The sequence below is a fragment of the Sorex araneus genome, chromosome 6, assembly GCF_027595985.1.
Source record: "Sorex araneus isolate mSorAra2 chromosome 6, mSorAra2.pri, whole genome shotgun sequence".
Lineage (NCBI taxonomy): Eukaryota > Metazoa > Chordata > Mammalia > Eulipotyphla > Soricidae > Sorex > Sorex araneus.
The window spans coordinates 162,070,943-162,088,223 of record NC_073307.1 but is presented as its reverse complement, the minus strand read 5'-3'; positions in this window follow the sequence as shown (position 1 = coordinate 162,088,223).

The window sequence follows — 17,281 nt, the reverse complement described above, 5'->3', positions numbered from 1 at the left end:
GCTGTAGCACATCTTGCCTCACTCTCCAAGGCAGCTGTCTACACCCCAAAACTTGTCCTCATACAGCTGGAGTGGGGTTGGATTCTTTTCACCCCAGACTCAAATGCCCAATGCCACAGATGTTTGCTCTGTGTTCGCCTTTGCAATATTCTCTTCATCTGTGTTTCCCTCTGTCTGAAGTCCTTAGTGCCCCTCTAGATTCGGCATCTCATAATCATCACTCTGCGGCTTCGGCCTGTCTTTTACACTGTAAGCTCAGTTTTCCCCTCTCTGAAGTCGGAGAACAGGAATTTATGAAGATTGCTGGGCGGTCAGGCAACCTCGGGGGACAGCTGCCCTGCTGAGTGCACCTACAAAGGGAATATCTGTGTCCCTCTTGCATCATGACGGATCCCCACACCCGCTGGGATCCACTTCTTACTCCAGAGCCCCATTCCGGTGACACTCGGAGGATAATTCAGTGAAAGCTTTGCCTCTGCAGGAACAAAAATTCCTGGCCCTCACTCAGCAGATGAGCGCCCACTGGGGCTGCAGGGGGCTGAGCACCAGGATAAGATTGTTTCCGGTGCCTCAGCATTCCCCCTTTCTCCCCGGTTCCTGATTGGTCAGCCCAACCTAGATTTCTGGGCACTCCCCCCTTCCCTATAGTGCCCTCTGTCGGCTTCCTCCGATTGTACCAGCCCCAGGCCCGCGTGTCCCTCTGGAGTGTCGCCAGCCACACCCATAGCTCCTCTCTCTCTGCTGCGCCCCACCAGCAGTGCCTCCTTCTCTCGAGGGTCCTGCCCCATCGGGATCCCCACCCAGCCTCTCTGCACCCCGGGGGTTCCGCTGAAGAGGACACGGTCTAGATGGTCCCTTCTGGGTGACGGCTGCGGGTGTGTGCTGGTGGCTGGAGCCCCATGCTAGTGACCCTCTTCTTCCTGCTGCAGGTGGAGCATTATCAGATGATCAGAGAATTTATCTCAGTAGGTTGGATGAGCCTTCAAATCTATGTTTCGCTCTACCTAATAAAAACATGGTGAGATCTCCGAACTCTGACGTCCGGTCTAGCCAAGGGGTTGGATATGGCTTATCGGTCACCCTGTTGGACCCTTGGGGTTCATTTCAGGAGAGGGCCCCGCAGCCCATCTGAACCCCAGTGTGTGAGCCCCAAAGTTCCTAGGGAGCCCCAGGGATGGGGGAGCCTCTGGGGGTGAAGGGCTGGAGTTGGGCTAGGGGACCTGCCCGGGTGGGACTCTGGTCCCTGCGACAAGGCGACCCACTTTCTCTCTTCAGGGAACGCTTAGAGTGTTGGGCAACAGGAACGTCCCCACTGGAGGCTACAATCCGCACTGACCCTTCCTGCTGGAAGATGAAGCAATAAAGGACTGGACTCTGGTCTGCATCTGTGTCCGGCTTTCTTCTGCAGGACGAGGGTCCTTCCACAGATGCTTGGGACAGGCCTATTCCGATGGGCAGGAACAGGACCCAGACCCGTGGTTAATGCTGTGTGTCCACACAGACGTGACTTGGTGCGGCCCCAGTACCCTCTGTTCCTGCTGCCCCTGCAGGATCCACCCGTTTTCTCGACTCTCCCCATCTCTCCTCTGTGGCTCCCCCTGCTCTGCCCGAGGCTCCTGCTTCTCCACACAGGGTCCTGCACAGGCCTCCTGTGGCCTCTGTCCCGCTGCCCCAATCCCACCCCCCCACTCACCCACAGGCTCCTGGATATCTTTAAGACTGATGTAATGCTTTTGAAATAGTACTGTGGAGCGCTACTTGCTCATGATAAATGAGAAAATGATTAGCAACTTCTTTCTAAATTTCTTGGTATATCATGCTATGTTAAGTTCAGTAAAAAATGGAGGTTAAAACCTGTGAAGGAAGGAACATAAATGTGTATTTTAAGTAAAAATGATGATGGATGGAGATATTAGTGGTAAAAGGGAAAGGAATCCTGTTAAAGTGAAACTGGTTTTGAGGAACAGAACAGAATAAACAAAAAGAAATATGTAGAAGGCATGAGTATTAAACTATATTGTTATAAGAAACTCTATAATCTGCAGAATTGTTCTAGTATCCAGACTCCTTTCACAGTGCTCCTAGATAATAGAATTTTATAAAAGTTGCAGGAAATCAAGGTTTTTAATTTGGAACTAACTGAGTTACACATGATGTTATTAAACTGTATATTATATCTCTACAGAACTTAATTCTTTTTTAAATAAAAATTTTATTTTATTGAATCACCATGTGAAAAATTACATGCCTTCAGGCTTAAGTCTCAGTTATACAGTGCTGAAACAACCATCCCTTCACCAGTGCCAATATTCCACCACCAAAAAAAAAAAAGAAAAAAAACCCAGTACACCTCCCATTCTGGCCTCCCGCACCCCATAACTGATAAATTTCACTTTACTTTCTCTTTACTTTGGTTACATTCAATATTTCAACAAAAACCTCACTATTATTGTTAGGAGTACCCCAATAGACTCAGACCTGTTGTGAAGAGATATGAGGTCGCGTGGCCGCAATAACGACCACGCGGTTTTGGATTTCTGTACTTTAGCAACTAAGTCCAGGGAGATTTCTCCCAGATATTGGATCATTGCAAGCTTGTAACTCTCATCTGTGGTCGTCATAATATGGCGGTCGCCACGCCCTTCACCCCCAGCAAGGAAGAGGCGAGAGAGAGAAATACCTTTACCCTCCTGAGCAGGCATGGGGCTGCGGCTTAGTTCTCAGTCTGGAGACATTCTGCAAGGAGCTTCCCATTCCAAAAGTAGTTTAGCTGGCCTCTGGAGTCATGCTCGTGCAGCTGCGGAGAGGCTACACACATGTGCGGCCCCCGGGATCACATCTCAGCGGCAGTTAATGCTTCTTTTAACTCGGAGCCATAGTAAACAGATACATCTCATTGTGAGCAAGATGAAATATTTGCTTTTCTCTCTTCTGTACCTTCAGCAGGTTTGTTAATGTTTCATGGAACTATATTTGTTTGCATAAACCCAGACAAAGGTCTTTCCTTTCTGCAATAGGGTCTACCCCTGGTGCAGACAGGAAAATAAGCAATGGGACCCCATGGCCCTCTTTCAGGGAAACAGTCAGAGGATTGGTCCAGGTGACATGAGCAGGTATTTAACCTGTATTGTTAAAAGTGCCCTACCAACCTCAGAGTGACCCTGAAGGCAGGCTGGCTCAAGAAAGACAGGACATCTTGTGTGCCATGGAAAATGAGGAAGAGAATGACTGACTCAGCCTGGGTCCTGCCCTCAGTGTCCAAGAACTGGAGGCTGGGATCTCTCCCAGCCCTAAAGAAGGGATGGGATGGACTCCAAACTGCCAGGACACTCCTATGAAAGGTGAGAGGCCTGAGGCCACATCCAGTTCAACCTGAAGGTTCTACGTCGAGTTCATTGTGGGACCTGATCTTCACATCTAATGGCTGAGGCTGGGGTAGCCCTGACGTGAGATAAAACATTAAAATGCCGTTATTGGTGTGTCTCCTGCTCTGTCTTTGACCAATCCCCAGGACTTCTTAGTAAGTAACTAAGAAGTATTTACTTCTTATTTACTTATTTACTTCTTAGCTACTTAAGAAGTACCCCAAATGGAACCAATTTTGCTGTGTTTATGCAAAAGAACGAGCTGAGTTTGTTAAGCTGTCTGGCAGATTTAAAGTGAAGGAGGAGAGAAAACCATGTTTCTGTAACTTGCTTTTTAAGAATCAGATCCTAGTTCTACAAAGGTGACTGAATAATTGGGTAATTTAGTAAGTAAGCTTCCTAGTCTATAAAAAAATTCAATGATGAACATGCTGTCATCAGTCTGGCCAAAAAAATAGAAGCCAGAGCTTAACCAGGGGGGACCTCAGCTCAAAGTGCAGGATCAATTGCTTTCCCTCAGCCTGTCAATTGGCTAAAATACTGAGAGTGGACATCTAAACTGGTTCTTTTAGTTCTATGAATACATATAGTCATTTAGAGACAACAGAGATTTAAAATTTTTTAATTGAATCAATGTGAGATAGTTATAAGCTTTCATGTTTATATTAAAACCACACAATAATCAAACACCCATCCCTCCACCAGTGGACATTCCCCACCACCAATACCCCCCTTTCCCACCCTCCACCTGTCTCCATGGCAGACAATATTCCCCATGTTCTCTCTCTACTTTTGTGTGACTAGGGGAATAGGATGTGTGTAGTTAGATTATGGAATCCCCCCCAGAAAACCCCTCAAAATTGGCCTGTTGTGAGAGTGAACCCCCACTTACGGAGGAAGTCTGCTCCCTTTGAAATTCTTTTGGGTTGACTGCCAATATTCCAACTTAGCTTTGAAAAAAAATGTAGGCCAGAATTTATGATCTTTCTCTTCTTCAGTCGTTATTGGCCTACAGGTACCAAGGCCCACCTCTATGCGGGCCTTGGATCACACTGCCAGAGTGAAGCGGAACTAGTAACTCCTCATCCATACGCATTGGGAGATCAGGTCTGGATCAGGTTACATAAGATTGCCACCCGAGAACTTTGGTGGAGAGGCCCTTACACTGTGAACCTGCCCACACCAACAGCTTGTGGTCTTAAGGCAATGTTACTTGTCATGTCACTTGTCATCCCATTGTTTGTCGATTTGAGTGGGCACCAGTAACATCTCCATTCGTGTTTGTTGCGTGCTAGTGTAGTCCAATGGTGTCTGTTCGCTCCAGGAACACAAATAACCTCAAACCGTTCATTCAGGGTATTTTAAAAAAATTAAAAAATTTTATTGAATCACTGTGAATAGTTACAAGCTTTCATGTTTGGGATACAAGGGCCAGGGGGATTGCCCCATAGCTGGAAGCCTGCTTCATGAGAGGAGGGGAGAAGGCAGATGGAATAGAGAAGGGATCACTAAGAAAATGATGGCTGGGATCAGTCGGGATGGGAGATGCATGCTGAAAATAGATAATGGACCAAACATGATGACCTCTCAGTGTCTGTGTTGCAAGCCATAATGCCCAAAAGTAGAGAGAGAGTATGGGGAATATTGTCTGTCATTCAGAGTCTTGACGAAGAAGTCTGACCATCTGGTAGGTGGGCGGCCACGCAGTCTTTTGACATCCCGTGGAATCCAGTCCAGCAGTTATTTCTAAATTGAATTACATGTCTGGCCCATCTGATTTTCGATACCTTGGCAAATGAGACAGCATCCCTGATTCTTGATTGTTGATGGAGGTGGGAATTCTGGATTCCTTCTCTCCCTTGAGTGAAACGTGATATTCCAAGCATAGCTCTTTCGATTCCTCTTTGGGATACCCGAATGGCATTCTCATCCGGTTTTCTTAGGGCCCACGTCTCTGAGTTAGTGCAGGAAGAATGGTGGACTCGAAAAGATGTTCCCAGAGGCTGGAGCGATAGCAAAGCGGGTAGGGCGTTTGCCTTGCACGTGGTCTACCTGGGTTCGATTCCCAGCATCCCATATGGTTCCCTCAGCACCGCCAGGAGTAATTCCTGAGTGAAGAGCCAGGAGTAACCCCTGTGCATTGCAGGGTGTGACCCAATAAAGCAAAAAAAAAAAAAAAAGAAGAAGAAGAAGGTTCTTCGTCTCTTCGTCCTCTTTTTAAAAATTTTTCTTTTTATTTTATTAAAATTTTTTACAGACTTACAACTTTTCATGTTTGTGTTTCACTCATACACTGCTTGAGTACCCATCTCTCCACCAGTACCAGTGCCCATTCTCCACCATCGATGATCCTAATATCCCTCCCATACCCCACCCAAGCCCCCCCACCCCACCCGACCTCTGTGGCAGGGCATTCCATTTTGTTCTCTCTCTCCTTTTGGGTGTTGTGGTTTGCAACAGAGGCATTGAGTGGCCATCGTATTTGGTCTATAGACTACTTTCAGCGCGCATCTCCCATCCCCAGTGGGTCCTCGAATCATGCTTTACCTGATGTTCCCTTCTCTATCTGAGCTGCCTTTTCCTCCAGCGTGTGAGGCCAGCTTCCAAGCCGTGGAGCCAACCGACTGGTACTTATCTCTACTATTCTTGGGTGCTAGCCTCCCATTCCGTTTGTTGCAATATATGTTGCAGTAAGGTTTGGTTAGACAGTCTGAGACGTTAAGATATGCATGGAAAAGAAAAACTTTTGGAGGGAGGATCATGTCACTGTCTCCACAGTTGTGCTGTGCTGCCGCCAGAGAGCAGCCTGTTCAGCTCCCTTTTATTAACTAGCTTGATGTTTTAACCAATGATATTCAGCCACATAGGCAGACTATGCAAATTAACTTAGTCAACAGAAACAGTATCAAAGTCAGTTACATAACGGGAAGTATAGTCAGTTAACATACCAGTAACAGAAAAACAATGTTTACAATCTAGCCTAGCTAGGCCTGAAATTGTGGGATGTTGTACACCAACACTATTATTTTATATTCCACAGATGAGTGCAATCTATGTCTCTCCCTCTCTTTCTGACTCATTTCACTTAGGATGAGACTTTCCATGTTGATCCACTTATATGCAAGGTCATGACTTCATCTTTTCTAGCAGCTGCATAGTGTAGATGTAATGGATGTAAACATCCATTGTGTAGATGTAACTAAGTTTCTTTTATCAGTCATCTGTTCTCGGACACTTGGGTTTTTTTCCAGATTCTGGCTATTGTAAACAGTGTTGCAATGAGCATATAAGTGCAGATGTCATTTCAACTATACTTTTTTGCCTCTCCAGGATATATTCCCAGGAGTGGTATTGCTGGGTCAAAAGGGAGATCAATTTCTAATTTTTTGAGAAGGGTCCGTATTGTTTTCCAAAAGGGCTGAACCAGCTGTGCAACCGCTGTGTAGGAGGGTCCCGTTCTCCCCACATCCACGCCAATACTGGTTGCTTTTGTTCTTTTGGATGTATGCCAGTCTCTGTGGTGTGAGGTGGTATCTCACAGTTGTTTTGATCTGCATCTCTCTGATGATTAGTGATGTAGAGAATTTTGTCTTTTTTTTTGTTAAGTTTTTATTTTATTGAATCACTGTGAAAAAAATTACAAAGCTTTCAGGTTTATATCTCAGTCATATACTGATTAAACCCCCATCCCTTCGGCAGTGCACATGTTTCACCACCAAGAACCCCAATATACCTCCCTCCCATCCATCCCCCACCTAAGTGGAAGTAGCTAATGATCTTCACTTTATTCTCTTTATACTTTGAATACATTCGATATTTCAATAGAGAACTCACTACTATTGTTTGGAATTTTCCCCCAACAATCAGACCTTCTGAAAAGGCATCATCTAATCATTTCTTTTCATTGCTGAGAGTGAAGAGTCTGAGTTCACGCGGCCGCAACAGTTGCTGCGCGGTTTTCGGTTTCTGATATTTTAGCTCAGTTCAGTCTGGATGCATAGCTGCAAGAAGCTGCTCTGGGTGCCAAAATGGGTTAGAAGACCTCTCGATCAAGGTTTTTAGGAGAAAAGGGTCCGTTTCTTGCGCCGCAGCTCCGGATCATATCTCGATGTACAGCATTTTTTCATGTGCCTTTTTGCCATTCATATTTCTTCCTCAAGAAAGTTTCTGTTCATTTCATTGTCCCATTTTTTTGATGGGGTTGGATGCTTTCTTCTTGCAGATTCCAACCAGTGCCTTGTATATCCTTGATATCAACCCCTTATCTGTTGGGTATTGGGTGAAAATTATTTCCCATTCTGTAGATTGTCTTTGTATTTTGGTCTCTGTATCTTTTGCGGTGCAGAAGCTTCTTAGTTTAATATTGTCCCATTTATTTATCTCTGTTTCCATTTGGTTGGTCAGTGGCATGTCATATTTGAATATACAGTTAGCTCTAATGTCGTGGAGGGTTTTGCCAACCTTGTCTTCAATGTACCTTATGGATACTGGTCTGATGTTGAGGTCTTGAATCCATTTTGATCTGATTTTTGTGCATGGTGTTAGGTTGAGGTCTAAACCCATTTTTTTTGCATGTGGTTGTCCAGTTATGCCAGCACCATTTCTTAAACAGGCTTTCTTTGCTCCACTTCACATTTCCATTGGTCTGCAGATCTGCCTTTGTTCCAGTACCACGCTGTTTTGATTATTACCACTTTGTAGTAGAGTTTGAGGTTGGGGAGGGTGATGCCTCCCGTCGTCTTTTTCCCAAGAATTACTTTAGCTATTCTTGGGCGTTTATTGTTCCATATGAATTTCAGGAGTGCTTGATCCATTTCTTTGGAGATTTTCATGGGTATCTTTATAGGGATTGCATTGAATCTGTATAGTGCTTAGGGGAGTATTGCCATTTTGACAATGTTATTTCTTCCTATCCATGAGCAGGGAATATGTTTCACATTTCCTTCTGTCCTCTTTTATTTCGTGGATTAGCGTTTTGAAGTTTTCTCTGTAGAGATCCTTTACCTCCTTAGTTAGGCTGATTCCGAGGTACTTGATTTTCTGGGGCACTATTGTGAATGGGAATTTTTTTTTTTGCTTTTAGGGTCACACCCAGCGATGCTCAGGGGTTACTCCTGGCTTTGCATTCAGGAATTACTCCTGGCGGTGCTTGGGGGACCATATGGGATGCCGGGGTTCGAGCCCCGGTCGGCCTCGTGCAAGGCAAACGCCCTACCCGCTGTGCTATTGCTCCAGCCCCAATGGGATTTTTTTTATGTCACTTTCCTCTGTCTTGTTATTTGCAAATAGGAAGGCCATGGATTTTTGGGTATTGATTTTATAGGCTGCAACTTTACTGTAAAAGTCTATTGTTTCTAGGAGTTTCTTGGTAGAGGTTTTAGAATTCTCTAAGTATAGTATCATATCATCTGCGATTAGTGAGAGCCTGATTTCTTCCTTTCCTATCTGGATGCCCTTAATGTCTTTCTTGCCTAATTGCTATTGCAAGTACTTCCAGTAATATGTTAAACAGAAGTGGTGAGAGTGGGCATCCTTGTCTTGTCCCTGATCTTAGAGGGAAGGCTCTTAGTTTTCCTCCATTGAGGATAATGCTTGCCATGGGTTTGTGGTAGATGGCTTTGACTATGCTGAGGAAAGTTCCTTCTAAACCCATTTTGGTGAGAGTTTTCATTATAAATGGGTGTTGGATCTTGTCAAATGCTTTCTCTGCATCTATTGAGATGATCATATGGTTTTTATCTTTGCTTTTGTTGATATGATGAATTCTGTCGATTGATTTCCGAATGTTAAACCATCCTTGCATCCCCAGGATGAATCCCACTTGGTCGTGATGTATGATCTTTTGATGAGTTGTTGGATTCTATTTGCTAATATTTTGTTGAGGATCTTTGCATCTGTGTTCATCAGGGACATTGGCCTGTAGTTTTCTTTGTTAGTGGTGTCTTTGTTTGCTTTTGGTATTAGGGAAATATGAGCCTCATAGAAACTGTTTGGGAGAGTTCCTGTTTCTTCAATTTCCTGGAAAAGCTTGAGGAGAACTGGCAACAGGTCCTCTTTAATTGTTTGGAAGAATTCGCTAGTGAATCCATCTGGGCCTGGGCTTTTCTTTTTGGGGAAAATTTTGATTACAGTTTCAATTTCCTTGATATTGATGGGTCTATTCAGGTATTCCAATTCTTCTTGGTTCAGTCTTGGGAGATGATAGGAATCCAAGAATTTATCCATTTCTTCTAGGTTCTCATGTTTCGTGGCATCTCAAAGTAGTCTCTAATGATCTTTAGAATTTCATTAGTTTCTGTTGTGATGTCCCCCTTTTCATTTCTAATTCGGTTTATTAGGGTTCTCTCTCTCTCTTCCTTTGTGAGTCTTGCTAGTGGTTTATCAATCTTGTTTATTTTCTCAAAGAACCAGCTCTTGGTTTCATTGACCTTTTGGATTGTTTTTTTTTTTTGGGTTTCTGTGTCGTTAATTTCTGCTCTAAGTTTTATTATTTCTTTCCTTCGGCCGGGTTGGGGTTCCTTTTGTTGATATTTTTCTAAGGTCTTGAGCTGTGAAGTCAAGTTATCTATGTAGGCCCTTTCTTCCTTCCTGAGGAATGCTTGCAGAGCTATAAATTTTCCTCTTCACACAGTTTTAGCTGCGTCCCATAGGTTTTGGTAGTTCGTGTCTTCATTCTCATTTGTTTCCAGGTATCTTTTGATTTCTTCCTTGGCTTCCTTCCTGACATACTCATTGTTCAACACTGAGTTGTTTAATTTCTAGGTGTTTGATTTAGTTCTCCACGTCTTTGTGTGATTAACTTCTATCTTCAGTGCATCGTGGTCTGAAAAGATAGTTGATACCATTTCTATCTTCTTGATTCTATTGAGGTATGTTTTGTGAGACAGCACGTGGTCTACTTTAGAAAATGTTCCATGAGCACTAAAAAAGAATGTATATTCTTTCTTTTTGGGGTGTAAGGCCCTGTATAGGTCAGTTAGTCCTCTCTCTTCTATTTATTACTTCAGAGTCAGTGTTTCCTTGCTGAGTTTTGTTCTTGTTGATCTATTCAGAGGTAACAAGGTGATGTTGAAGTCTCCGACTACTATTGTATTGCTGGCAATGTCCTCCTTAAAATCTGTTAGCAGTTGTTTTAAGTATTTAGCTGGTCCCTCATTAGGTGCACATGCATTTAAGAGTGTGATTTCTTCCTGTTGTACATAACCCTTGATAAATAGAAATGGTCTTCACTGTCCTTTCTGATCTTTTTCAACCTGAAAGCTGTGTTGTAGGATACTAGTATGACCACCCCAGCTTTTTTGAGGGTGTTGTTTGCTTGCAAGATTGTTTTCCATCCTCTAACTTTGAGTCTGTGTTTGTTCTGATTGTTCAGATGTGTTTCTTGTAGGCAGCAGAATGTTGGTTTCAGTTTCTGGATCCATTTTGCCACTCTGTGTCTATTGATAGGTGCATTTAAACCATTGACATTGAGAGAGATTATTGTCATGGGGTTTTGTGCCATCTTTTTATAAGGGTTTGTTGCGCTTATCGCTGTTTTCTTTCTTGTCTTACAGGAGCCATTTTAGTCCTTCTTTTAAGTTTGGTTTTGAGTCTATGAAGTTCCTGAGCTGTTGTTTATCTATAAAATGCTGTATTGTTCCATTGAGTTTGAGTGAGAGTTTGGCTGGATAAACTATTCTTGGTGAGGCGTTCATGTCATTGAGTTTTTTCACTATATCCCACCATTGTCTTCAGACTTGGAGGGTTTCTTCTGATAAGTCTTCTGTAAATCTAAGGGGTGCTCCTTTGTATGTGATTTCTTTCTTTGACCTTGCTGCTTGCAGTATTGTGTCTCTATCTGTGGCATCCAACAATCTTACTACGTTATACATTGGAGTGTTTTTATTAGGTTTTTTTAGCTGGCTCCTTGGATCTGGATGCTTGCATTCTCTAATTCTGGAAACTTTTCAGCGATGATTTCTTTAACTGTGTATTTTTCATTGGGGTTGCCTCCCTGTCCTTCCGGTAATCTGAAGATTCTAGTGTTGTTCCTCTTGGAGTCATCTCCTAGGTCTCTGATTCTCCGTAGAGGTATTTTGAGGTCTTTTCCCATTGTTTGTTGATGCCTGTACGATTTCTGCTGCTCATCTTCAAGTTCACTGATTCTGTCTTCAGCTGTAGACATTCTACTTTTAAGGGCACTTACTGAGTTTTTAATTTCATCTATCAAATCCTTCATTTGTGATATTTCTTTTTGTAGCTTTCTTATTTCTGCTCTCATCCTGTATTTTCTCAGCTATCCATTCCCCCATTTCTTTAATTTCTTCTTTTATTTTTCTGTATGTCTGTTCCATTGATTCTTTGAGTTCCTTGAACATCCTCAGCATTTCATCTCGAAATTCTTTGTCAGAGAGATCATATTTGTGGGTACCCTCTGTTGAGGATTTGGGACTCTATTCTTCATCCTCTACTCATAGTGGAGATTTGCGCTGTTTCTTCATGTTGTTGTGGATATATAGAGGTAAAACCTTCAAGTTCACTGGCACTTTTCCCTCTTATTGCAGGAAAGAATTCTGAATAAGCTTGGTTGATGGTGGTCAACCTTCTCCTTGTCTAGAGTACGTCTTTCCTCTTGGACATTGTTCTGTGACTTATGATAGGCATCTAGTGAAGCATCGGAGGAGATGTTCTTTCATATTGGGCTTTGTACAACTTCTTATGTACACTGATCTTTTGGTGGAATTGGAGTAGACCAGTAGATTATCGTCATATTGTGTTTGAGGTAGCCAGAATGTTTTCCACAGAATTAGATAATAAAGGTTGGGATGTGACTCAAGAGTGCTGGGAATGGGAAATATGGCTGCTGGCCTCACAGAAGGCCACGCCCACTTTTGATGAGGTAACACCATATTGGGAGCTCTTCCAGCGGCAGGGAAATGAGACCAATTATTGTTACTGTTTTTGGCATATCGACTACGCCACGCGTAGCTAGCCAGGATCTGCCATGCGGTCGGGGTACTCTAGGTAGCTTGCCGGGCTCTCCGAGAGGGATAGAGGATTTTAGGGCGGCCTCCAATCACCATTATAGGTATTCTGAGGGTTCACACCATATTTGAACTCCGTCAAATATGGTGCGGTGATGATGGAAAATGGGTATGAAGTGTTTATGATGTGTCCAAAAAGTAGCCTGAAGCATGGCCGAGGTTGGGTAGTGGAGGTCGGACAATGAGGTATTTATCTGGTGCCAGCTGGGTGGGTCTTATGGGTGGGACTCCTGGGTCCCTGGAGATTGGTCCAAGCAGGCAAAGGATCTCTGTTTCCAGGTCCCTTTGAGCCTAGAGTCCAAGGTCACAAAGTTCCTTATAGGAACTTTGGCAATAATACAAAGGATTGGCCAGGTATCCAACAGTGTGTAGAACAGTTAAGCATCAAAGAGTATATTACTCAAAGTACAATCGAAACAACATCTGCACATGTATGTTCATCGCAGCACTGTTTACAATAGCCAGAATCTGGAAAAAACCCGAATGCCCCAGAACGGATGACTGGTTGAGGAAACTTTGGTACATCTATACAATGGAATACTATGCAGCTGTTAGAAAAAAGGAGGTCAAGAATTTTGTAGTCAAGTGGATGGGCATGAAAAGTTTCATGCTGAGTGAAATGAGTCAGAAAGAGAGAGACAGACATAGAAAGATTGCACTCATCTATGGTATATAGAATAACAGAGTGGGAGACTAACACTCAAGAACTGTAGAAATAAGTACCAGGAGGTTGACTCCATGGCTTCGAGGCTGGCCTCATGTTCCGGGGAAAGGTCAACTCAGAGAAGCGATCACCAACTACATTGTAGTCGAAGGCCATGTGGGGGAAGGGAGTTGCGGGCTGAATGAGGGCTAGAGACTGAGCACAGCGGCCACTCAACACCTTTATTGCAAACCACAACAGCTAATTAGAGAGAGAAAACAGAAGGGAATGCCTTGCCACAGTGGCAGGGTGGGGTGGGGGGGAGATGGGATTGGGGAGGGTGGGAGGGACACTGGGTTTACGGGTGGTGGAGAATGGGCACTGGTGAAGGGATGGGTTCCAAACTTTGTATGAGGGAAGTATAAGCACAAAAGTGTATAAATCTGTAACTGTACCCTCACGGTGATTCTCTAATTAAAAATAAATAAATTTAAAAAAAATAAAATAAAAATAAAATAAAATTTGTTTGAAAAAAAAAAAAAGAGTATATTACTCTTGGAGGCAAAAAAAAAAAGAGGGTGGGGAATGAAAGAGGGAAACTGCCCTCACTACAGGTGGCAGAAATCAGAAAATCAACTAGTCCTCAGGTTCTGTTAAAGAACTAATAGTTTCAGTTTCCCAGCAATGAAACAATGTGTAACTAGTCAGCCTGAACCCACCTTGGAAGTTCCTGGGCCCAGAAATGGGCTCAATAAATTATTATGCCCCAGTCAAATACCCCCCAAATTACCTTTTTTTTAATCCTAAAAGAATGAGTAGCATATGGAACCATAAACTGCTAGTGGAAACAATTGTTTAACTATTGCTGAGTCCTGTTACCCTAGACATTTGCCAAAAACACCTTCATTGTGAAACTAAGTAAGATTTCTTTCTTAAACAATGAGTCGCTTACTGCTTATGTAATCAAACTCTATATAAACAGTTTGCTGCCTGAAGTTGGGGTCGCTACCAAGAGGCCACTCTGTGGGTAAGATAGTTGACCCCAGAATTACTGTATCACTGTCACTGTCATCACTGTCATCCTGTTGCTCATCGATGTGCTCAAGCGGGCACCAGTAACGTCTCCATTGTGAGACTTGTTACTGTTTTTGACATATCGAATATGCCATGGGTAGCTTGCCAGGCTCTGCTGTGCAGGTGAGATACTCTCAGTAGCTTACCGGGCTCTCCGAGAAGAGCAGAGGAATCGAACCTGGGTGAGCTGCGTGTAAGGGAAATGCCCTACCCTCTGTGCTATATGGTCAGCAATAGCACAGCGGACCCCAGAATCTTGGAATAAAACTCGTACTGCTTTTGCATTATCGAGTTTGTGTTTCTGTCCATCTTGCCACTTGGGAACCGATAGTCTCGGGCTTAACACTACCTGAGAGCCAACAGTCAACACAGGACTCATTTGCGTGGACCCTCGGCTTCACAGGGATGGAGGGAAATGTGTTTGCAAAAAGGCTTCTCAGGGCCCTGGAGACAGCACTAGATCTGAGCCTGGGATATCCCATCCCTAGACAGGGAGGCTCAAGAGACAGACTGGGAGAGCAGCCTTTCCCCCATAGCTGCTGAGAGTCAGGATGAGACGGTCTGCCCCTAGGGGACCTGGCCATAAGGGGCTAGAACAGGCTTCCCCAGAGCTGTGGAGCAGCAACTGGCCCTCTCTGCAACCTGTCACCTGCAAGGGGCTGCCTGAGCATCTCCCCCTGCACCCACATCCTGAGCTGCACAGAGACTGAGCCCTAGGACAGTCCATGGCACCCCCGAGAGTCCTCTCCTTCTTCCTGTGTACCTGTGTCCCGACTCAAGCTGCCTTTAGAGCATCCTCTGGACTGGTGGATGCAGACAGCGATCCCTGAGCTGTGTGTGGAGGAGGGAGAGGGGGACAAGGGGAATGTGCCTGTGTCCAGCTAGCTGTCCACGGCTCCAAAGTGGCACAGATGCATAGTAGAAAAATGACAGGATGATATTCAAGGACGATCCGGGGGTCAGAGAGCTCAGCGGAATGAGGAAATGCTTTGGTGGGTGCCTGCAGGAACACTGTCGGCAGAACCCCCAACACCAGAGCCAGGAGTAGCCCCCAAAGCACCTCTGCATGGCACAAAGGAAAAAAAAAGCAAAACAAACCAAAGGGTACCAAGAGGCCAGGGAGGTGGCCCTGGTCAGGGATGCAGGTTTGATCCTGGCACTGCCCCTGTATATTTGCACCGGGTATCCCTAGGTGAGGCCCAGGGGCTATGGCGCCACATTTTCAGGCCCTTGCCCTCCACCCGTTGGCCAAGAGTCCCCGCGCTGGCTCTGGGTTCCCTGAGCACTGTCTGTGAGCCCGTCTGTGCTTTGAGGGTTGCAACGTCAGCTCCACGGCTTGGGAATGTGCATGAGGGGCCACAATCTGCTCTATAAAAGTCTGACAGAGCAGATCTGATGAGCGGGTGGGCGAGGGGGGAGGGGGCGAGTGGAAGGAGTGGAAGTGCTGAGTGCGCAGCTGACCCCGATACATCAGGGGCCCTCCCACCCCCTGCCTCGTGCAGCTGCTGCCTTCGGGGTCCCTGAGATGTACCCAGGCTGGAAACTGTCCCTGAGGTCAAGGGTCCCTGAGCTGTATGTGCTGTGCTGATCAGTCACGGACGATTAGAGGGGCGCGGGGACCCTGGTGTGCAGCCCTTTTGGCATCTGACGTGGGAAGAGGCAGTTCCGTGAGATCAGGCCCCTCACTGCAGGCTCAGCCTCACTCTGGGCAGTCGGGGTCAGAGGGGAACTGCCGAGCACTCAGCGTGAGAGTCAGAGATTGGCGGTTGGGGATGGCAACACCTTGAAAAGTCTCTGGTACACGCTGTTCTCACTAGGAAGAGAGATTCGATACTCTAAGCCCGTCTGTTTCTAATAAATGTCTCTAGACAGGTCTGAACTCTCATTGGAGGGGCATGAGGCTTGTTCTGGGGATCACCAGGGCTGTAGCCAGTGCTGCTCAGGAAGGTCATGTGGTCACCTGTGGACCCCTGTGGGACAATTTAGGACTTGAGGAACCGTGGGGAGTCCTGTGGGACTGTGTGGGGTCAGGCTTGGACCCCAGTCAGACGCTGCAGCTCTTGGCGGCCCTTTCCTATCCGTCTAAAGCTGTTATTTGGCAAAGAGCCCGTCCAAGATAAGCTCCTGGTTCTTGCTGCAACCGTGGCCTCAGGGAGGATGGGAAGGTCTGGACTCTTCTTACATGGCCTCAGCGGGCGCGGCCCAGAGTGGGTGTGAGAGCAGAGACTGGGCCCATGGGTGGATCAGCTGGTGCCTACAACCTCTGTTCACACCTGGTGACAGTGGGTTTGGGGTTTTTCAAGGGTGTTGATGGGTTTCTGGGTGTGGACCAGCTGGGGTTAGGGGCCTGGTCTCTGCCTGACTTCCTGGCCAGCAGGTGCTCTGGTTTCCTCTGGGGTGCTGGAGAGCAGGCGCCAGAGACTCTATCTCTTTCTCCCAAGGAATTTCCCTCCTTTCACACCTTGACACGCTCTTCCGACCTTTCCGCAGGGTTAAGAAATGTCCCCATCACTGCGGGTTTAATGTCAACCTGTTGTCAACCCTCCCTCCCTCCCTCCCTCCCTCCCTCCCTCCCTCCCTCCCTCCCTCCCTCCCTCCCTCCCTCCCTCCTGCTGTCCCTTCTCTCCCTCCCCTCCTCTCCCTGCACATTGGGTAGAGGGATGGGGATTGGGGTCCCCCTGCTCTGGGCTCAGGGGTCCCTCCTGGTGGCTTTCAGGGGACCATAGACAGTGCCTGGGTGAAACTGGGTCAGCCGCATCCAAGTCAAGTGCTGTTGCCCCTGGACTGAGTCCAGCCCCCAGACGGGGTGACTTTGGCCTCTGCCCTGACCTCGAACACCACCACATCTTCCACTCAGGCCCTTCTGTCCAATGTCTCCTCTCTCTGACTCATTTCCTGGTCCAGGTGCCCATAGGGCCGGGCCTGCCCTGCTCAGAGAAGTAAATGGCAGCTTTGACAGGAAATGCTGAGCAGAATTAAAAATATTATCATGGCTGTGGGAGGGGGTGAAAGAGAAATTGAAAGTGTTTGAAAGTGAAACAGAATTGCGCTGTACTTAGACTCCAGACTGGGGCAGCAGGTAACTCGGAGGCAGGACAGCGGCCTCGGTAAGTGTCAGGAAACTGTGCCGTTAGACTGGTGGGTTTGGGCAGGAGAGTGTCCGGGTGAAGCACGGC